The sequence below is a fragment of the Dendrobates tinctorius genome, unplaced genomic scaffold (genome assembly GCF_039654945.1).
Source record: "Dendrobates tinctorius isolate UK_male_01 unplaced genomic scaffold, ASM3965494v1 ptg000192l, whole genome shotgun sequence".
In the NCBI taxonomy this organism is placed as follows: Eukaryota; Metazoa; Chordata; class Amphibia; order Anura; family Dendrobatidae; genus Dendrobates; species Dendrobates tinctorius.
Window position 1 is genome coordinate 1,423,588 of NW_027361859.1, and position 22,762 is coordinate 1,446,349.

Sequence of the window (22,762 nt, forward strand, 5' to 3'; positions counted from 1 at the left end):
AGCGGCTCTCCCACTGGCTGCTGCTGTAGGCAATACACTCCACTTCTCTACTTAGGATGGCTGAGGGACTCTGCTTCACTCCTTGTCTCTGTCAGCTAGGCTTGTCAAGAATTCTACCTCCTCACCAGTACCAGAGGCTACACCCAGCTGAACTGAACTACACCAGGAAATCCATACCTCCCAACTTTTGAAGAAGGGAAAGAGGGACAAAGCCTGCAGTATATGTAGAGCACCGTGGCAAGTTTTAGGCCATGCTCCCGATCACACCCATTTCACAGCTAGTCACACCCATATCCACGCCCAAACCACACCCATTTAGCACTGCTGATCACACTGACTGGTACTGAGGTCACAGTGGCTGTCATTATGGGCACAGTGGCTGGCATTATAGGCACACTGATTGGTACTGAGGAAAAGAAAGAACAGAGAGAGAAAGAAAGTGGCGGAAGAAAGAACAGAGAGAAAGAAAGAAACAGAGAGAGAAAGAAAGAGAACAGAGAGGTAGAGAGAAAGAAAGGGGGAAAAGAAAGAACAGAGAGAAAGAAAGAAACAAGGAAAGAGGGGAAAGAAAAAATACAGAGAGAAAGAAAGAGAGAAAAAGAAAGAAAGGGGAAAGAACGAAAGAACAGAGAGGGCGAGAGAAAGAAAGCGGGGAAAGAAGGAACAGAGAGAGAACAAAAGAAAGAAAGAACATAGATAGAGAGAAAGAAAGAACAGAGAGAGAAAGAAAGAAAGAAAGAGTGGAAAGAAAGAACAGAGAAAGAAAGAAAGAGAGAAATAAAGAAAGAAAGAAAAAGAAATAGGGGAAAGAAAGGGAAAAAGAAAGGATAAAGAGAAATAAAGAAACAGAGAGAGAAAGAAAGAACAGAGAGAGAAAGAAAGAGGGGACAGAAAAAAAGAACAGAGAGAGAGAGAGAAAGAAAGAGAGGAAAGAAAGAACAGAGAGGGAGAGAAAAAGAAAGAGGGGAAAGAAAGAACAGAGAGAGAAAGAAATAAAGAAAGAAAGAATGAAAAAGAAAGAACAGAGAGATAGAGAGAAAGAAAGAACAGAAAGAGAAAGAAAGAAAGAAAGAAAGAAAGAGGGGAATGAAAGAAAGAACAGAAAAAGAAAGAAAGAGAAAGAAAGAAAGAAATAAAGAAGGAACAGAGATAGAGAGAGAAGAAAGAAAGAAACTGAGAGATAGAAATAAAGAGAGAAAGAAAGAAACAGAGAGAAAGAAAGAAAGAAAGAAAGAAAGAACAGAGAGAGAAAGAAAGAAAAAGAAAAAAGATGGAAAAGAAAGAAAGAACAGAGAGATAGAGAGAAAGAAAGAAACAGAGAGAGAAATAAAGAACAGAGAGAGAAAGAAAGAGGGGACAGAAAAAAGAACAGAGAGAGAAAAAAGAAAGAGGGGAAAGAAAGAACAGAGAGGGAGAGGAAAGAAAGAGGTGAAAGAAAGAACAGAGCGAGAACGAAAGAAGGAAAGAAAGAAAGAACGAAAAAGAAAGAACAGAGAGATAGAGAGAAAGAAAGAACAGAGAGAGAAAGAAAGAAAGAAAGAAAGAACAGAGAGAGAAAGAAAGAAAGAGGGGAAAAAACAGAGAGAGAAAGAAAGGGGAAATAAAGAAAGAACAGAGAGATAGAGAGAAGGAAAGTAACAGAGAGAGAAAGAAAGAGGGGACAGAAAAAAGAAGAGAGAGAGACAAAAAAAGAAAGAGGGGAAAGAAAGAACAGAGAGAAAGAAAGAAAGAACAGAGAAAGAAAGAGAGGAATGAAAGAAAGAACAGAGAGAGAAAGAAATAGAAAGATAGAGGGGAAAGAAAGAAAGAATAGAGAGGGAGAGAGAAAGAAAGAGGGAAAAGAAAGAACAGATAGAGAAAGAAAGAAAAATAACAGAGAGATAGAGAGAAAGAAAGAACAGAGAGAAAGAAAGGAAGAACAGAGAGAAATAACAGAGAGAGAAAGAAAGAGGGGAAGAAAGAAACAACAGAGAGAAATAATGAAAGAAGGGAAAGAAAGAAAGAACAGAGAGCGAGAAAGAAAGAGGGGAAAGAAAGAACAAAGAGAAAGAAAGGAGAAAGGAAGAAAAAGAACATAAAGAAAGAACAGAGAGGGAGTGAAAAAAGAAAGAGGGGAAAGAAAGAAGAGAAAGAAAGAAAACAAGAAAGAAAGAAACATAAAGAGAGAAAGAACATAGAGAGAAAGAAAGAGAAAAAAGAGAGGAATGAAAGAAAGCAAAGAAAAAGAAAGAAAAAGGGGAAAGAACAGAGAGAGAAAGAAAGGGGAAATAAAGGATGAACAAAGAGAGAGAGAAAGAAAGAAAGAACAGAGAGAGAAAGAAAGAACAGAGAGAGAAAGAAAGAAAGAAAGAACAGAGAGAGAAAGAAAGCGGGGACAGAAAAAAGAACATAGAGAGAGAAAAAGAGGGGAAAGAAAGAACAGAGAGAGAAAGAAAGAAAGTACAGAGAGAAAAAGAAAGAGGGGGAAGAAAGAACAGAGAGAGAAAAAAAGAGATTAAGAAAGAAAGAGGGAAAAGAAAGAACAGAGAGAGAAAAAGAAAGGGAAAGGACGAAAGAACAGAGAGAGAAAGAAAGAGGAGAAAGAAAGAGAACAGAGAGAATGAAAGAAAGAACAGAGAGAAAGAAAGGAAGAACTGAGAGATAGAGAAAGAACAGAGAGAGAGAAAGAAAGAAAAATTAGAGAGAGAAAGAAAGAGGGGAAGAAAGAAAGAAAGAAAAAGAAAGAAGGGAAGAAAGAAAGAACAGAGAGAGAAAGAAAGATTGGAAAGAAAGAGAACAGAGAGAGAAAGAAAGAAGGAACAGAGATAGAGAAAGAACAGAGAGAGAGAAAGAGAGGAAAGAAAGAACAAAGCGAGAGAGATTAAGAAAGAACAGAGAGAAAGAAAGAAAGATAGAAACGAAAGAGAGAAAACAGAGAGAGAAGGAAAGAATAGAGAGAGAAAGGAAGAACAGAGAGAGAAAGATAGACCAGAGAGAGAAAGAAAGATTAGAGAGAGAAAGAAAGAGGGGAAAGAATGAATAGAGTGAAAGAAAGAAAGAACAGATAGAGAGAGAAAGGAAGAGGGGAAAGAAAGAAAGAACAGAAAGAAAGAAAAAGCGAGAGAAAGAAAGAGATGAAAGAAAGAAAGAACAGAGAGATAGAAAGAAAAAAAGAAAGATTAGAGAGAGAAAGAAAGAACAGAGAGAGAGAAAGAGAAAAACAAAGAACAGAGAGAGAAAGAAACAGAGAGAAAAAGAAAGAACAATTCAATAAAGATACTATGGCAGCCCGGCTCCCATTGTAATGCCCACCTGAGCGTCCCAGTGCAGGACATATCATGATCCGCTCACATGGCTGACATCGCCAAATTCAAGGTGATCCTGCTGTCCACGTTGTCGGAGGAGGACATGCTGATGGATTGGAAACATCCCCCAAAGGGCCTCCATGGTTCCGTCACAATCTCCTCCCAAAATTACTTCATTTCCGGTCAGCTTCCAGCACATCACTTCAGGTGGAACTTCATGTGTGAATTTTACAGTGCTTCTCAGGGTCCTGCCGTGTACTCCTATGTCCACGGGAAAAGCTCCCGGCTGGGGCAATGGGGCAGACTCTCTCTCAAAATCGGGACTGTCCCGCTGGATCCGGGACAGTTGGGAGGTATGAATGCTCCCCACCACCGTAACCTTGTACACACACGGCTCCGCCTCGTACACACGGCTCCGCTCCCTATACCTCGTACACACGCGGCTCCGCTCCGTGCACCTCGTACATGCGCAACTACGCTCTGTCCACCTCGGACACACGCGACTTCGCTCCGTACATCTCTTACACGCACGGCTCCGCTCCGTATACCTCGTACGTGCGCGGCTCCGCTCCATACACTTTGTACACGTGCAGCTCCGCTCCATACACCTCATACACGCACGGCTACCCTCCGTACACCTCGTACACGCGCGGCTATGCTCTGTACACCTCGTACACGCGCGGCTACGCTCAGTACACCTCGTACACGTGCGCCTGCGCTCCATACACCTCGCACACGCATGGCTCCGCTCCGCACACACGGCTCTGCTACATCCACCCTGTAAACCCCTCCTGACCCCACACAGGGGTCATTTGGCCCCTGACTTCTCCCCTCCTGTGACCTCATCACAGGTCCTGTGTTTACAGAGCAGCCCAGCGACGTAATTGCTGGGATTTATCAGTGAGGGGCTGCGGTGTGCAAGGATGGGGTCAGTGCATGGGGGGAGTGGCGGTACCGCGATCTCGGGCGCCATACTTACATACTTACTTGACCGAGAGGAGCGTTGCCGTGGCGCTTTGCTTAGGCCGGAGACCGGGGCAGAAGTGCGGCCGGACTCGCGCATGCGCATAGCGCGATCCGGCGCCATTTTAGTGAAGACACATGGGCATACTCCGCGCGTACGCCGGCGCCAGACTCCTCCCTCAGCCTCCAGCAGAACGTGACAGCGCTGGAGCACAGGAAAGAAGGGTGAATATAAATGTTTTTTTTTGTATGTGTGTAGTTTAATAGAGGTGAGGGGACCATACATACCAGAAAAGGGGGGAGAGGGGACCATGCATACCAGTATTGTTGGGTTAGGGGACCATGCATACCACGAAAGGGGAGGGAGGGTACCATGCATACCACGAAAGTAGGGTGAGGGGACCATGCATACCACAAAAGGGGTGAGGAGACCATGCATACCATGAAAGGAGGGTGAGGGGACCATGCATACCACGAAAGGGGGGTGAGGGGACCATGCATACCACGAAAGGAGGGTGAGGGGACCATGCCTACCACGAAAGGGGAGTGAGGGGACCATGCATATCAAGAAACGAGGGTGAGGGAACTATGCAAACCACGAAAGGGGAGGGAGGGGACCATGCATACCACAAAAGGGGAGTGAGGAGACCAATCATACCATGAAAGGGGGATGAGGGGACCATGCATACCACGAAAGAGGGGTGAGGGGACCATGCACACCACAAAAAAGGGGGGGAGGGGACCATGTATACCAGGATTGGGGGGTGAGGGGACCATGCATACCAGGATTGGGGGGTGAGAAGACCATGCATACTAGGATAGGGGGGGTGAGAGGACCATGCATACCAGGATGGGGGGAGAGGACCATGCATACCAGGATAGGGGGGTGAGAGGATCATGCATACCAGGATAGGGGGGTGAGAGGACCATGCATACCAGGATAGGGGGGTGAGAGGAGAATGCATACCAGGATGGGGGGTGAGGGGATCATGCATACCACAAAAAGGGGGGTGAGGGGACCATGCATACCAGGATTGGGGGGTGAGGGGATCATGCATACCACAAAAAGGGGGGTGAGGGGACCATGCATACCAGGATTGGGGGGTGAGAGGACCATGCATACCAGGATTAGGGGGTGAGGGGTAGCATGCATACCAGGATTGGAGGGTGAGGGTACCATGCATACTAGGATTGGGGGGTGAGAAGACCATGCATACCAGGATAGGGGGGTGAGAGGACCATGCATTCTAGGATAGGGGGGTGACGCTATCTTGAGTATCGTGAAATCCCGCGATAGTCAAGATGGTGTCGCCACAAGAACATGTCGCCGGCGAGGACGACGTCGGGATCCAAAATGGCGTCGGCGAAAACTCGCGAGATTTCGCCAACGCCATTTTGGATCCCGAAGTCGTCCACGCCGGCGACATGTTCTTCCGGCGACGCCATCTTGACTATCGCGGGATTTCACGATACTCAAGATGGCGTCGCCGCAAGAGCATGTCGCCGGCGTGGACAACGTCTGGATCCAGGATGGCGCCGGCGGAAGAAGATGTCGGGGATCGTTGAGCAGCGGCGATGACGGCGTGAGTATGAGAGACAGAGTGAGAGAAGGGGTCGTATGTGGAGTGAAAGAGTGAGTGGAGATGGTGAAAGGTGGGAGGAGTGTGTGTTGAGGGTTAACATGGCAAGAGGTGTGATGCTATCGCATCCTCCCGATGCGATAGCATCGGGCCATAATCTAGTAGGTTATAATAGAACATATAGAATAGATATATACACATAGAATAGGTGAATATATATGTAAAAACATGGTCGCCAGGGGGTAGCGTCATCAGCCGCTCCTGTACTCACTGTGCTGGAGGCTGCTTCATCCCTGGTACATTGCTCTCTCCTGGGGTTCAAAAGACTGTAGGCAGAGGATGGATAAACTTTAAACAGTTCAACTTTATTTTCCTCAGGACACAGCACATCCAACACACCTTTAGGACTCTTGACACGGTACCAACAATACATCTTCCACAGCAGCACCCTGCTTATTCAGGGACACAGGCATGAACCACACAATGACAAAATGACAACGGAATGAGGAGTCTGGTGAATACGACACTTTGACCTCTCATCCTGCGACTGACTTCAGATCCATGATGGTACCCGTCTACTAGGTTGTTCAACCTTTTTATGGTAATCCTGTCCATGCACTCGGCTAGTGGCCCACTTGTATACTTGGTCAGCTCCGACACACTGGCTCTCATCTCCACAGGGACTCTTCTACTGTACACCCTGTCTTAACAGCTCCCACACTCTGGCTGTCGTCTCCACAGGGACTCTTCCACTGATCTCCCTGGCTCAACAGCTCCCAGATACAGGCTGACTTCTTCACCGGCTTCGCTGTCACATCAGCTTCCAGTTACAGGCTGACATCTCTCCAGCGGCTCTCCCACTGGCTGCTGCTGTAGGCAATACACTCCACTTCTCTACTTAGGATGGCTGAGGGACTCTGCTTCACTCCTTGTCTCTGTCAGCTAGGCTTGTCAAGAATTCTACCTCCTCACCAGTACCAGAGGCTACACCCAGCTGAACTGAACTACACCAGGAAATCCATACCTCCCAACTTTTGAAGAAGGGAAAGAGGGACAAAGCCTGCAGTATATGTAGAGCACCGTGGCAAGTTTTAGGCCATGCTCCCGATCACACCCATTTCACAGCTAGTCACACCCATATCCACGCCCAAACCACACCCATTTAGCACTGCTGATCACACTGACTGGTACTGAGGTCACAGTGGCTGTCATTATGGGCACAGTGGCTGGCATTATAGGCACACTGATTGGTACTGAGGAAAAGAAAGAACAGAGAGAGAAAGAAAGTGGCGGAAGAAAGAACAGAGAGAAAGAAAGAAACAGAGAGAGAAAGAAAGAGAACAGAGAGGTAGAGAGAAAGAAAGGGGGAAAAGAAAGAACAGAGAGAAAGAAAGAAACAAGGAAAGAGGGGAAAGAAAAAATACAGAGAGAAAGAAAGAGAGAAAAAGAAAGAAAGGGGAAAGAACGAAAGAACAGAGAGGGCGAGAGAAAGAAAGAGGGGAAAGAAGGAACAGAGAGAGAACAAAAGAAAGAAAGAACATAGATAGAGAGAAAGAAAGAACAGAGAGAGAAAGAAAGAAAGAAAGAGTGGAAAGAAAGAACAGAGAAAGAAAGAAAGAGAGAAATAAAGAAAGAAAGAAAAAGAAATAGGGGAAAGAAAGGGAAAAAGAAAGGATAAAGAGAAATAAAGAAACAGAGAGAGAAAGAAAGAACAGAGAGAGAAAGAAAGAGGGGACAGAAAAAAAGAACAGAGAGAGAGAGAGAAAGAAAGAGAGGAAAGAAAGAACAGAGAGGGAGAGAAAAAGAAAGAGGGGAAAGAAAGAACAGAGAGAGAAAGAAATAAAGAAAGAAAGAATGAAAAAGAAAGAACAGAGAGATAGAGAGAAAGAAAGAACAGAAAGAGAAAGAAAGAAAGAAAGAAAGAAAGAGGGGAATGAAAGAAAGAACAGAAAAAGAAAGAAAGAGAAAGAAAGAAAGAAATAAAGAAGGAACAGAGATAGAGAGAGAAGAAAGAAAGAAACTGAGAGACAGAAATAAAGAGAGAAAGAAAGAAACAGAGAGAAAGAAAGAAAGAAAGAAAGAAAGAACAGAGAGAGAAAGAAAGAAAGAGAAAAAAGATGGAAAAGAAAGAAAGAACAGAGAGATAGAGAGAAAGAAAGAAACAGAGAGAGAAATAAAGAACAGAGAGAGAAAGAAAGAGGGGACAGAAAAAAGAACAGAGAGAGAAAAAAGAAAGAGGGGAAAGAAAGAACAGAGAGGGAGAGGAAAGAAAGAGGTGAAAGAAAGAACAGAGCGAGAACGAAAGAAGGAAAGAAAGAAAGAACGAAAAAGAAAGAACAGAGAGATAGAGAGAAAGAAAGAGCAGAGAGAGAAAGAAAGAAAGAAAGAAAGAACAGAGAGAGAAAGAAAGAAAGAGGGGAAAAAACAGAGAGAGAAAGAAAGGGGAAATAAAGAAAGAACAGAGAGATAGAGAGAAGGAAAGTAACAGAGAGAGAAAGAAAGAGGGGACAGAAAAAAGAAGAGAGAGAGACAAAAAAAGAAAGAGGGGAAAGAAAGAACAGAGAGAAAGAAAGAAAGAACAGAGAAAGAAAGAGAGGAATGAAAGAAAGAACAGAGAGAGAAAGAAATAGAAAGATAGAGGGGAAAGAAAGAAAGAATAGAGAGGGAGAGAGAAAGAAAGAGGGAAAAGAAAGAACAGATAGAGAAAGAAAGAAAAATAACAGAGAGATAGAGAGAAAGAAAGAACAGAGAGAAAGAAAGGAAGAACAGAGAGAAATAACAGAGAGAGATAGAAAGAGGGGAAGAAAGAAACAACAGAGAGAAATAATGAAAGAAGGGAAAGAAAGAAAGAACAGAGAGCGAGAAAGAAAGAGGGGAAAGAAAGAACAAAGAGAAAGAAAGGAGAAAGGAAGAAAAAGAACATAGAGAAAGAAAGAGAGAGAGAAAAAAGAAAGAGAGGAAATAAAGAAAGAACAGAGAGGGAGAGAGAAAGAAAGAGGGGAAAGAAAGAAGAGAAAGAAAGAAAACAAGAAAGAAAGAAACATAAAGAGAGAAAGAAAGGAAGAACAGAGAGAAATAACAGAGAGAGATAGAAAGAGGGGAAGAAAGAAACAACAGAGAGAAATAATGAAAGAAGGGAAAGAAAGAAAGAACAGAGAGCGAGAAAGAAAGAGGGGAAAGAAAGAACAAAGAGAAAGAAAGGAGAAAGGAAGAAAAAGAACATAGAGAAAGAAAGAGAGAGAGAAAAAAGAAAGAGAGGAAATAAAGAAAGAACAGAGAGGGAGAGAGAAAGAAAAAGGGGAAAGAACAGAGAGAGAAAGAAAGGGGAAATAAAGGATGAACAAAGAGAGAGAGAAAGAAAGAAAGAACAGAGAGAGAAAGAAAGAACAGAGAGAGAAAGAAAGAAAGAAAGAACAGAGAGAGAAAGAAAGCGGGGACAGAAAAAAGAACATAGAGAGAGAAAAAGAGGGGAAAGAAAGAACAGAGAGAGAAAGAAAGAAAGTACAGAGAGAAAAAGAAAGAGGGGGAAGAAAGAACAGAGAGAGAAAAAAAGAGATTAAGAAAGAAAGAGGGAAAAGAAAGAACAGAGAGAGAAAAAGAAAGGGAAAGGACGAAAGAACAGAGAGAGAAAGAAAGAGGAGAAAGAAAGAGAACAGAGAGAATGAAAGAAAGAACAGAGAGAAAGAAAGGAAGAACTGAGAGATAGAGAAAGAACAGAGAGAGAGAAAGAAAGAAAAATTAGAGAGAGAAAGAAAGAGGGGAAGAAAGAAAGAAAGAAAGAAAGAAAGAGGGGAAAGAAAGAACAGAGAGGGAGAGAGAAAGAAAGAGGGGAAAGACATAAAGAACAAAGAAAGAAAAAGAAAGAAGGGAAGAAAGAAAGAACAGAGAGAGAAAGAAAGATTGGAAAGAAAGAGAACAGAGAGAGAAAGAAAGAAGGAACAGAGAGAGAGAAAGAACAGAGAGAGAGAAAGAGAGGAAAGAAAGAACAAAGCGAGAGAGATTAAGAAAGAACAGAGAGAAAGAAAGAAAGATAGAAACGAAAGAGAGAAAACAGAGAGAGAAGGAAAGAATAGAGAGAGAAAGGAAGAACAGAGAGAGAAAGATAGACCAGAGAGAGAAAGAAAGATTAGAGAGAGAAAGAAAGAGGGGAAAGAATGAATAGAGTGAAAGAAAGAAAGAACAGATAGAGAGAGAAAGGAAGAGGGGAAAGAAAGAAAGAACAGAAAGAAAGAAAAAGCGAGAGAAAGAAAGAGATGAAAGAAAGAAAGAACAGAGAGATAGAAAGAAAAAAAGAAAGATTAGAGAGAGAAAGAAAGAACAGAGAGAGAGAAAGAGAAAAACAAAGAACAGAGAGAGAAAGAAACAGAGAGAAAAAGAAAGAACAATTCAATAAAGATACTATGGCAGCCCGGCTCCCATTGTAATGCCCACCTGAGCGTCCCAGTGCAGGACATATCATGATCCGCTCACATGGCTGACATCGCCAAATTCAAGGTGATCCTGCTGTCCACGTTGTCGGAGGAGGACATGCTGATGGATTGGAAACATCCCCCAAAGGGCCTCCATGGTTCCGTCACAATCTCCTCCCAAAATTACTTCATTTCCGGTCAGCTTCCAGCACATCACTTCAGGTGGAACTTCATGTGTGAATTTTACAGTGCTTCTCAGGGTCCTGCCGTGTACTCCTATGTCCACGGGAAAAGCTCCCGGCTGGGGCAATGGGGCAGACTCTCTCTCAAAATCGGGACTGTCCCGCTGGATCCGGGACAGTTGGGAGGTATGAATGCTCCCCACCACCGTAACCTTGTACACACACGGCTCCGCCTCGTACACACGGCTCCGCTCCCTATACCTCGTACACACGTGGCTCCGCTCCGTGCACCTCGTACATGCGCAACTACGCTCTGTCCACCTCGGACACACGCGACTTTGCTCCGTACATCTCTTACACGCACGGCTCCGCTCCGTATACCTCGTACGTGCGCGGCTCCGCTCCATACACTTTGTACACGTGCAGCTCCGCTCCATACACCTCATACACGCACGGCTACCCTCCGTACACCTCGTACACGCGCGGCTATGCTCTGTACACCTCGTACACGCGCGGCTACGCTCAGTACACCTCGTACACGTGCGCCTGCGCTCCATACACCTCGCACACGCATGGCTCCGCTCCGCACACACGGCTCTGCTACATCCACCCTGTAAACCCCTCCTGACCCCACACAGGGGTCATTTGGCCCCTGACTTCTCCCCTCCTGTGACCTCATCACAGGTCCTGTGTTTACAGAGCAGCCCAGCGACGTAATTGCTGGGATTTATCAGTGAGGGGCTGCGGTGTGCAAGGATGGGGTCAGTGCATGGGGGGAGTGGCGGTACCGCGATCTCGGGCGCCATATTTACATACTTACTTGACCGAGAGGAGCGTTGCCGTGGCGCTTTGCTTAGGCCGGAGACCGGGGCAGAAGTGCGGCCGGACTCGCGCATGCGCATAGCGCGATCCGGCGCCATTTTAGTGAAGACACATGGGCATACTCCGCGCGTACGCCGGCGCCAGACTCCTCCCTCAGCCTCCAGCAGAACGTGACAGCGCTGGAGCACAGGAAAGAAGGGTGAATATAAATGTTTTTTTTTGTATGTGTGTAGTTTAATAGAGGTGAGGGGACCATACATACCAGAAAAGGGGGGAGAGGGGACCATGCATACCAGTATTGTTGGGTTAGGGGACCATGCATACCATGAAAGGGGAGGGAGGGTACCATGCATACCACGAAAGTAGGGTGAGGGGACCATGCATACCACAAAAGGGGTGAGGAGACCATGCATACCATGAAAGGAGGGTGAGGGGACCATGCATACCACGAAAGGGGGGTGAGGGGACCATGCATACCACGAAAGGAGGGTGAGGGGACCATGCCTACCACGAAAGGGGAGTGAGGGGACCATGCATATCAAGAAACGAGGGTGAGGGAACTATGCAAACCATGAAAGGGGAGGGAGGGGACCATGCATACCACAAAAGGGGAGTGAGGAGACCAATCATACCATGAAAGGGGGATGAGGGGACCATGCATACCACGAAAGAGGGGTGAGGGGACCATGCATACCACAAAAAAGGGGGGGAGGGGACCATGTATACCAGGATTGGGGGGTGAGGGGACCATGCATACCAGGATTGGGGGGTGAGAAGACCATGCATACTAGGATAGGGGGGGTGAGAGGACCATGCATACCAGGATGGGGGGAGAGGACCATGCATACCAGGATAGGGGGGTGAGAGGATCATGCATACCAGGATAGGGGGGTGAGAGGACCATGCATACCAGGATAGGGGGGTGAGAGGAGAATGCATACCAGGATGGGGGGTGAGGGGATCATGCATACCACAAAAAGGGGGGTGAGGGGACCATGCATACCAGGATTGGGGGGTGAGGGGATCATGCATACCACAAAAAGGGGGGTGAGGGGACCATGCATACCAGGATTGGGGGGTGAGAGGACCATGCATACCAGGATTAGGGGGTGAGGGGTAGCATGCATACCAGGATTGGAGGGTGAGGGTACCATGCATACTAGGATTGGGGGGTGAGAAGACCATGCATACCAGGATAGGGGGGTGAGAGGACCATGCATTCTAGGATAGGGGGGTGACGCCATCTTGAGTATCGTGAAATCCCGCGATAGTCAAGATGGTGTCGCCACAAGAACATGTCGCCGGCGAGGACGACGTCGGGATCCAAAATGGCGTCGGCGAAAACTCGCGAGATTTCGCCAACGCCATTTTGGATCCCGAAGTCGTCCACGCCGGCGACATGTTCTTCCGGCGACGCCATCTTGACTATCGCGGGATTTCACGATACTCAAGATGGCGTCGCCGCAAGAGCATGTCGCCGGCGTGGACAACGTCTGGATCCAGGATGGCGCCGGCGGAAGAAGATGTCGGGGATCGTTGAGCAGCGGCGATGACGGCGTGAGTATGAGAGACAGAGTGAGAGAAGGGGTCGTATGTGGAGTGAAAGAGTGAGTGGAGATGGTGAAAGGTGGGAGGAGTGTGTGTTGAGGGTTAACATGGCAAGAGGTGTGATGCTATCGCATCCTCCCGATGCGATAGCATCGGGCCATAATCTAGTAGGTTATAATAGAACATATAGAATAGATATATACACATAGAATAGGTGAATATATATGTAAAAACATGGTCGCCAGGAGGTAGCGTCATCAGCCGCTCCTGTACTCACTGTGCTGGAGGCTGCTTCATCCCTGGTACATTGCTCTCTCCTGGGGTTCAAAAGACTGTAGGCAGAGGATGGATAAACTTTAAACAGTTCAACTTTATTTTCCTCAGGACACAGCACATCCAACACACCTTTAGGACTCTTGACACGGTACCAACAATACATCTTCCACAGCAGCACCCTGCTTATTCAGGGACACAGGCATGAACCACACAATGACAAAATGACAACGGAATGAGGAGTCTGGTGAATACGACACTTTGACCTCTCATCCTGCGACTGACTTCAGATCCATGATGGTACCCGTCTACTAGGTTGTTCAACCTTTTTATGGTAATCCTGTCCATGCACTCGGCTAGTGGCCCACTTGTATACTTGGTCAGCTCCGACACACTGGCTCTCATCTCCACAGGGACTCTTCTACTGTACACCCTGTCTTAACAGCTCCCACACTCTGGCTGTCGTCTCCACAGGGACTCTTCCACTGATCTCCCTGGCTCAACAGCTCCCAGATACAGGCTGACTTCTTCACCGGCTTCGCTGTCACATCAGCTTCCAGTTACAGGCTGACATCTCTCCAGCGGCTCTCCCACTGGCTGCTGCTGTAGGCAATACACTCCACTTCTCTACTTAGGATGGCTGAGGGACTCTGCTTCACTCCTTGTCTCTGTCAGCTAGGCTTGTCAAGAATTCTACCTCCTCACCAGTACCAGAGGCTACACCCAGCTGAACTGAACTACACCAGGAAATCCATACCTCCCAACTTTTGAAGAAGGGAAAGAGGGACAAAGCCTGCAGTATATGTAGAGCACCGTGGCAAGTTTTAGGCCATGCTCCCGATCACACCCATTTCACAGCTAGTCACACCCATATCCACGCCCAAACCACACCCATTTAGCACTGCTGATCACACTGACTGGTACTGAGGTCACAGTGGCTGTCATTATGGGCACAGTGGCTGGCATTATAGGCACACTGATTGGTACTGAGGAAAAGAAAGAACAGAGAGAGAAAGAAAGTGGCGGAAGAAAGAACAGAGAGAAAGAAAGAAACAGAGAGAGAAAGAAAGAGAACAGAGAGGTAGAGAGAAAGAAAGGGGGAAAAGAAAGAACAGAGAGAAAGAAAGAAACAAGGAAAGAGGGGAAAGAAAAAATACAGAGAGAAAGAAAGAGAGAAAAAGAAAGAAAGGGGAAAGAACGAAAGAACAGAGAGGGCGAGAGAAAGAAAGAGGGGAAAGAAGGAACAGAGAGAGAACAAAAGAAAGAAAGAACATAGATAGAGAGAAAGAAAGAACAGAGAGAGAAAGAAAGAAAGAAAGAGTGGAAAGAAAGAACAGAGAAAGAAAGAAAGAGAGAAATAAAGAAAGAAAGAAAAAGAAATAGGGGAAAGAAAGGGAAAAAGAAAGGATAAAGAGAAATAAAGAAACAGAGAGAGAAAGAAAGAACAGAGAGAGAAAGAAAGAGGGGACAGAAAAAAAGAACAGAGAGAGAGAGAGAAAGAAAGAGAGGAAAGAAAGAACAGAGAGGGAGAGAAAAAGAAAGAGGGGAAAGAAAGAACAGAGAGAGAAAGAAATAAAGAAAGAAAGAATGAAAAAGAAAGAACAGAGAGATAGAGAGAAAGAAAGAACAGAAAGAGAAAGAAAGAAAGAAAGAAAGAAAGAGGGGAATGAAAGAAAGAACAGAAAAAGAAAGAAAGAGAAAGAAAGAAAGAAAGAAAGAAGGAACAGAGATAGAGAGAGAAGAAAGAAAGAAACTGAGAGATAGAAATAAAGAGAGAAAGAAAGAAACAGAGAGAAAGAAAGAAAGAAAGAAAGAAAGAACAGAGAGAGAAAGAAAGAAAGAGAAAAAAGATGGAAAAGAAAGAAAGAACAGAGAGATAGAGAGAAAGAAAGAAACAGAGAGAGAAATAAAGAACAGAGAGAGAAAGAAAGAGGGGACAGAAAAAAGAACAGAGAGAGAAAAAAGAAAGAGGGGAAAGAAAGAACAGAGAGGGAGAGGAAAGAAAGAGGTGAAAGAAAGAACAGAGCGAGAACGAAAGAAGGAAAGAAAGAAAGAACGAAAAAGAAAGAACAGAGAGATAGAGAGAAAGAAAGAACAGAGAGAGAAAGAAAGAAAGAAAGAACAAAGAGAGAAAGAAAGAAAGAGGGGAAAAAACAGAGAGAGAAAGAAAGGGGAAATAAAGAAAGAACAGAGAGATAGAGAGAAGGAAAGTAACAGAGAGAGAAAGAAAGAGGGGACAGAAAAAAGAAGAGAGAGAGAGACAAAAAAAGAAAGAGGGTAAAGAAAGAACAGAGAGAAAGAAAGAAAGAACAGAGAAAGAAAGAGAGGAATGAAAGAAAGAACAGAGAGAGAAAGAAATAGAAAGATAGAGGGGAAAGAAAGAAAGAATAGAGAGGGAGAGAGAAAGAAAGAGGGAAAAGAAAGAACAGATAGAGAAAGAAAGAAAAATAACAGAGAGATAGAGAGAAAGAAAGAACAGAGAGAAAGAAAGGAAGAACAGAGAGAAATAACAGAGAGAGAAAGAAAGAGGGGAAGAAAGAAACAACAGAGAGAAATAATGAAAGAAGGGAAAGAAAGAAAGAACAGAGAGCGAGAAAGAAAGAGGGGAAAGAAAGAACAAAGAGAAAGAAAGGAGAAAGGAAGAAAAAGAACATAGAGAAAGAAAGAGAGAGAGAAAAAAGAAAGAGAGGAAATAAAGAAAGAACAGAGAGGGAGAGAGAAAGAAAGAGGGGAAAGAAAGAAGAGAAAGAAAGAAAACAAGAAAGAAAGAAACATAAAGAGAGAAAGAACATAGAGAGAAAGAAAGAGAAAAAAGAGAGGAATGAAAGAAAGCAAAGAAAAAGAAAGAAAAAGGGGAAAGAACAGAGAGAGAAAGAAAGGGGAAATAAAGGATGAACAAAGAGAGAGAGAAAGAAAGAAAGAACAGAGAGAGAAAGAAAGAACAGAGAGAGAAAGAAAGAAAGAAAGAACAGAGAGAGAAAGAAAGCGGGGACAGAAAAAAGAACATAGAGAGAGAAAAAGAGGGGAAAGAAAGAACAGAGAGAGAAAGAAAGAAAGTACAGAGAGAAAAAGAAAGAGGGGGAAGAAAGAACAGAGAGAGAAAAAAAGAGATTAAGAAAGAAAGAGGGAAAAGAAAGAACAGAGAGAGAAAAAGAAAGGGAAAGGACGAAAGAACAGAGAGAGAAAGAAAGAGGAGAAAGAAAGAGAACAGAGAGAATGAAAGAAAGAACAGAGAGAAAGAAAGGAAGAACTGAGAGATAGAGAAAGAACAGAGAGAGAGAAAGAAAGAAAAATTAGAGAGAGAAAGAAAGAGGGGAAGAAAGAAAGAAAGAAAGAAAGAAAGAGGGGAAAGAAAGAACAGAGAGGGAGAGAGAAAGAAAGAGGGGAAAGACATAAAGAACAAAGAAAGAAAAAGAAAGAAGGGAAGAAAGAAAGAACAGAGAGAGAAAGAAAGATTGGAAAGAAAGAGAACAGAGAGAGAAAGAAAGAAGGAACAGAGAGAGAGAAAGAACAGAGAGAGAGAAAGAGAGGAAAGAAAGAACAAAGCGAGAGAGATTAAGAAAGAACAGAGAGAAAGAAAGAAAGATAGAAACGAAAGAGAGAAAACAGAGAGAGAAGGAAAGAATAGAGAGAGAAAGGAAGAACAGAGAGAGAAAGATAGACCAGAGAGAGAAAGAAAGATTAGAGAGAGAAAGAAAGAGGGGAAAGAATGAATAGAGTGAAAGAAAGAAAGAACAGATAGAGAGAGAAAGGAAGAGGGGAAAGAAAGAAAGAACAGAAAGAAAGAAAAAGCGAGAGAAAGAAAGAGATGAAAGAAAGAAAGAACAGAGAGATAGAAAGAAAAAAAGAAAGATTAGAGAGAGAAAGAAAGAACAGAGAGAGAGAAAGAGAAAAACAAAGAACAGAGAGAGAAAGAAACAGAGAGAAAAAGAAAGAACAATTCAATAAAGATACTATGGCAGCCCGGCTCCCATTGTAATGCCCACCTGAGCGTCCCAGTGCAGGACATATCATGATCCGCTCACATGGCTGACATCGCCAAATTCAAGGTGATCCTGCTGTCCACGTTGTCGGAGGAGGACATGCTGATGGATTGGAAACATCCCCCAAAGGGCCTCCATGGTTCCGTCACAATCTCCTCCCAAAATTACTTCATTTCCGGTCAGCTTCCAGCACATCACTTCAGGTGGAACTTCATGTGTGAATTTTACAGTGCTTCTCAGGGTCCTGCCGTGTACTCCTATGTCCACGGGAAAAGCTCCCGGCTGGGGCAATGGGGCAGACTCTCTCTCAAAATCGGGACTGTCCCGCTGGATCCGGGACAGTTGGGAGGTATGAATGCTCCCCACCACCGTAACCTTGTACACACACGGCTCCGCCTCGTACACACGGCTCCGCTCCCTATACCTCGTACACACGCGGCTCCGCTCCGTGCACCTCGTACATGCGCAACTACGCTCTGTCCACCTCGGACACACGCGACTTCGCTCCGTACATCTCTTACACGCACGGCTCCGCTCCGTATACCTCGTACGTGCGCGGCTCCGCTCCATACACTTTGTACACGTGCAGCTCCGCTCCATACACCTCATACACGCACGGCTCCCCTCCGTACACCTCGTACACGCGCGTCTATGCTCTGTACACCTCGTACACGCGCGGCTACGCTCAGTACACCTCGTACACGTGCGCCTGCGCTCCATACACCTCGCACACGCATGGCTCCGCTCCGCACACACGGCTCTGCTACATCCACCCTGTAAACCCCTCCTGACCCCACACAGGGGTCATTTGGCCCCTGACTTCTCCCCTCCTGTGACCTCATCACAGGTCCTGTGTTTACAGAGCAGCCCAGCGACGTAATTGCTGGGATTTATCAGTGAGGGGCTGCGGTGTGCAAGGATGGGGTCAGTGCATGGGGGGAGTGGCGGCTCAGTGCAATGCGGGAAAATAAGCTCCCGGGTGGGACAGCGGTTGGGGGGTGAAAATCGGGACTGTCCCACCAGATCTGGGACGGTTGGAAGGAAAGAGAAATCTATCTCTCCTCAGTTCCTGGTTAACCACTCCTCTAATGTCCCCTAGTTAACCCTCTAGTGTCCTCCTAGTGGCTCCAATATATATGTGCTCAGTGCCCCCATCTTATGTCCATTCTCTCTAACTACACTGCCTCTACCTAATACACCTATGTAACACAATATGGCAGTATAAAGATATACACAATTTACATATAAGGCACAGATCAGTACATACAAACATGTCAATCATAGAAGCAAACAGTAGTAACAATATCTACAGGGCTAGGCCCTAGCACCTCTATATATATATATATATATATCTTTATATTGCATAGAGAGATAGAAGAATAGCTGGTAATTCATTTCATAGAATCATAGAATCATAGAATCATAGAATCGTAGAGTTGGAAGGGACCTCCTGGGCCATCTGGTCCAACCCCCTGCTCAAAGCAGGATTTGCTAAATCATCCCAGTCATATGTCTGTCCAGCCTCTGTTTGAAGACTTCCATTGAAGGAGAACTCACCACTTCTCGTGGCAGCCTGTTCCACTCATTGATCACTCTGTCAAAAAGTTTTTTCTAATATCTAATCTGTGTCTCCTCCCATTCAGTTTCATCCCATTGCTTCTAGTCTTTCCTTGTGCAAATGAGAATAAAGTTGATCCTTCTACAATGTGACAGCCCTTTAGATATTTGTAGACAGCTATTAAGTCTCCTCTCAGTCTTCTCTTTTGCAAACTAAACATTCCCAAATCCTGCAACCTTTCCTCATAAGACAGGGTTTGCAGACCGGTCACCATTCTGGTCGCTCTTTTCTGAACTTGCTCCAGTTTGTTGATGTCTTTTTTAAAATGTGGTGCCCAAAACTGGACACAATATTCCAGATGAGGTCTGACCAAAGAGGAGTAGAGGGAAATAATGACTTCACGTGATCTAGACTGTATGCTTCTGTTAATACATCCTAGAATTGCATTTGCCTTTTTTGCTGCTGCATCACACTGTTGACTCATATTCAGTCTGTGATCTATTAGTATACCCAAGTCTTTTTCACATGTGCTGTCACTTAGCCCTATTCCTCCCATTCTATATATGCTTTTTTCATTTTTATTGCCCAGATGTAGTACTTTGCATTTCTCCCTGTTAAAAACCATTCTGTTAGTTGCTGCCCACTTCTCCAGTTTATTTAAATCTTTTTGAATCCTATCTCTCTCTTCTCTAGTATTAGCTATCCCTCCTAGCTTTGTGTCATCAGCAAATTTAATCAGTTTACCCTCAATTCCTTCATCTAAATCGTTGATAAAGATGTTGAACAATACAGGGCCCAGGACAGAGCCCTGTGGTACCCCACTTGAGACATTCTTCCAACTGGATGTGCAGCCATTTACGACCACTCTTTGGGTCCGATCACTAAGCCAGTTATGAATCCACCTAACAGTTGCCTTGTCTATTCCATACTTAGTTATTTTTTCAATAAGGATTGTATGAGAGACTTTGTCAAATGCTTTGCTGAAGTCAAGATATACTATATCTACAGCATTTCCTTGATCCACCCAATCAGTAATACCGTCATAGAAGGAAATTAAATTAGTCTGACATGACTTATTAGTTACAAACCCATGCTGACTCTGTTTAATCACTTCATTCTTATCCAGGTATTGACATACATGTTGTTTAATAATTTGTTCAAAGATCTTTCCTGGTATAGAAGTCAGACTCACCGGCCTATAGTTGCCTGGGTCCACCTTCTTCCCCTTTTTGAAGATAGGAACAACATTTGAAGATAGGAACAACATTTGCTCTTCTCCAGTCTTCTGGCACTTCTCCTGTTCTCCAAGAATTTTCAAAGATTATGGAGAGGGGTTCAAAAATTTCTTCTGCTATCTCCTTCAGTACTCTGGGGTGTAATTCATCTGGACCTGGAGACTTGAATTCATTTAGGTTAGCTAAGTGTTTCCTCACTATCTTTCTGTTTATAGATATCCTGGATTCTTCTATTCCCTTAATAGGACAGTGAATAACAGTTGATGTTACATTTCCTTTCTGAGAGAAAACAGATGCAAAATAGGAATTTAAAAGTTCAGCCTTCTCAACATCCTGTCTTACCATTTCATCATTTTCATCCTGTAAAAATCCTATAGCATCTTTGACTTTTCTTTTACTTTTGACATATCCCCAAAATCCTTTATTATTGCTTTTGACATCTCTTGCAAGCCTCAATTCATTTTCAGCTTTAGCTAATCTGATTTGTGCCCTGCAGGTTCTGCAGACAGCATTATATTCTTCTTTAGATATGCCTCCCTCTTTCCATTTTATAAACATTTTTTTCTTCCTTTTTAGCATGTGCTTAAGTTCTGTGTTCATCCATCCTGGTTTCCTTAAATGCTTCCTATTCTTCCCTCTTTTCGGAATTGTTAACAACTGTGCTTTGAGAATTTCATTTTTCAAGATTTCCCATCCTTCCTGGACATTTTTGTCTTTAAGGATATCCAGCCATTGGATCCCTCCAAGTCTCTTTCTGAATCCCTTAAAATCTGCCTTGTCGGCTTCTGTAAAATCAGTGCAGGAGCCGACAGGATAGGAGACATGGTTTACATACAGTAAATCCATGCAGAATAGTTAGATATATAGATGTCAGTGACCAATATGATTAGCATAGTGTGTATAAATTAGGGGACATGTATATATTTAATAAAAGATTCTTTTCAGGAAGAAAAATGGCATGGGCTTCTGCTCAATTTTCAAAGCCAGAGAGGGAAAGCCAGTGACTGAGGGCAGATATGAATAGCCTAGGAAGGCACCATGGTTATCCCCCCCTGGCTACAAACATCTGCCTTCAGCCACCCCAGAAAGGGTGCATCTCTAAGATGCGCCAATTCTGGCACTTAGACTCTCTATTCCCACTGCCCTGCAGCGTTGGCTTAAGGGGTAATAGTTGGGGTGTTAATGTCACATTTGTATTGTAAGGTGACATCAAGTCAGGCTTAGTAATGGAGAGGTGTCAATAAGACACCTCTCCATTACTAATCCTATAGCTGTTAAGGGGTTAAATAAATACACAGACATATTAAAGTATTTTAATGAAATCAAACACAATAGTTTCCCATATTTATTGTACAGCTAATCCACGTGAAGCCCTCGTTCTCCTGTAATAAATAAAAATAATAAACCAACAATATACCATACCTGTCCGGTGATCTTTCCCATTCTGTAATCCATACCAGGGGGTTAAACAGTTTGCAATCGGGAGCGGGGCTAAGATCCGACCTCCCCGTCTGTAAACCACTGATGAATGAATGAGATTATGCCAGTTGATTTTCCTGCGCTCAAGAGTTGAGCGCGGGTCAGGCTGTTAGGGAGCGCAGCAACAGTGACATCACCTCTATTCACTGAAGCTGTTCTCATAGCTGGCCTGAACCCGCTGTGACCTCATCCCTGGCATTTTCCCATGGTCCTGAGGTCACAGCAGGGTGAGGAATATGCGGCCCAGACTCACAGCTACTCAGACTTGACCGTGTGAAAGACAGGGACTGGTGGTGGTGGTGGTGGTGGCAAACTGACTGGAAGCATTATCTGCTATCCAACCAACAAACTTTTACACTGTTCAGGGTTCAATAGTGGTGTGGTGCTGCGGTCTCCTAGTAATTGGGACAGGAGGGTGGGCGAGAAGATGTGGATGTTTTTTGTGGCACAATTTCAGCTTGCTCACGGCCTCAGCCTCGGCCTCTGCATGCACTATCACCATCTTGTCCAGTTCCCCATCCCTTGCCATGCGCCTTGCCCATTTTAAATGGAGGACAATATTTTACACAGTCACTACAAATGGTTGAGTTTAAAATAGCTGGCCTGTAGGTAACATTTATTTTTTTTCAACAAACTGGTGTCAAAAGCTTGCATAAGATACCCCAACAAAATTTTACGGCAGCCCAGGAATGGCAGAGTTTTCTGTGCACTCAGATGTGATCGCTGTGACAGCCAATCCCTGTTTAAAATATATGCCCTGTAGGTAACTATTTTTTTTTTCAGCAAACTGGTGTCAATAACTTATACATTTATAAGACACTCCAACAAAATTTTAAGGTAGCCAAGAAATGGCAGAATTTTCTGCGCACTTAGATGTATTCGCTGTGATGGCCAAAACCCTTTTTAACCCATTTCTGACATCGAGCATATATTTAGGCCAATATCGGACTCCCTCCCTTTGATGTGAGCGCCGGCGGTGAGCCCACATCTTTGACGGGACATGTCAGCTGCTTTGAACAGCAGAGATGTGCCCCTAATAGGCGCGGTTGGAATCGTGATCCACTCGCGGCTATTAACTAGTTTAATGCTGCTGTCAAGCGCTGACAGCGGCATTTAAATGGCGCTTCCGACAAGCGCGCTGGAAATACACTCACCGGTGACCTTTGTCATTGCAGAAAAGAAAGGGGGGTAGGAAGCACCACTAAAGGGCAAAATGACCAATTTTCAAAAATATTCAAGTGGTGCTGCAAAATGCACAGGCAGAAGCATAATTCAAAAAGGAGAAAAAAGAACCCAGCATATTAGGCGCAACCCTGGTAGAGAGGGAGCAAAAAACCATCCACTATAAGGATAGGGAGGAGGGCTGAATTGGAGGAAAATGCAGGAGGCAGAAATTATATGCCAATATATATAAATGGGAAAAGTGGAATCACCATAGAGAGAAGT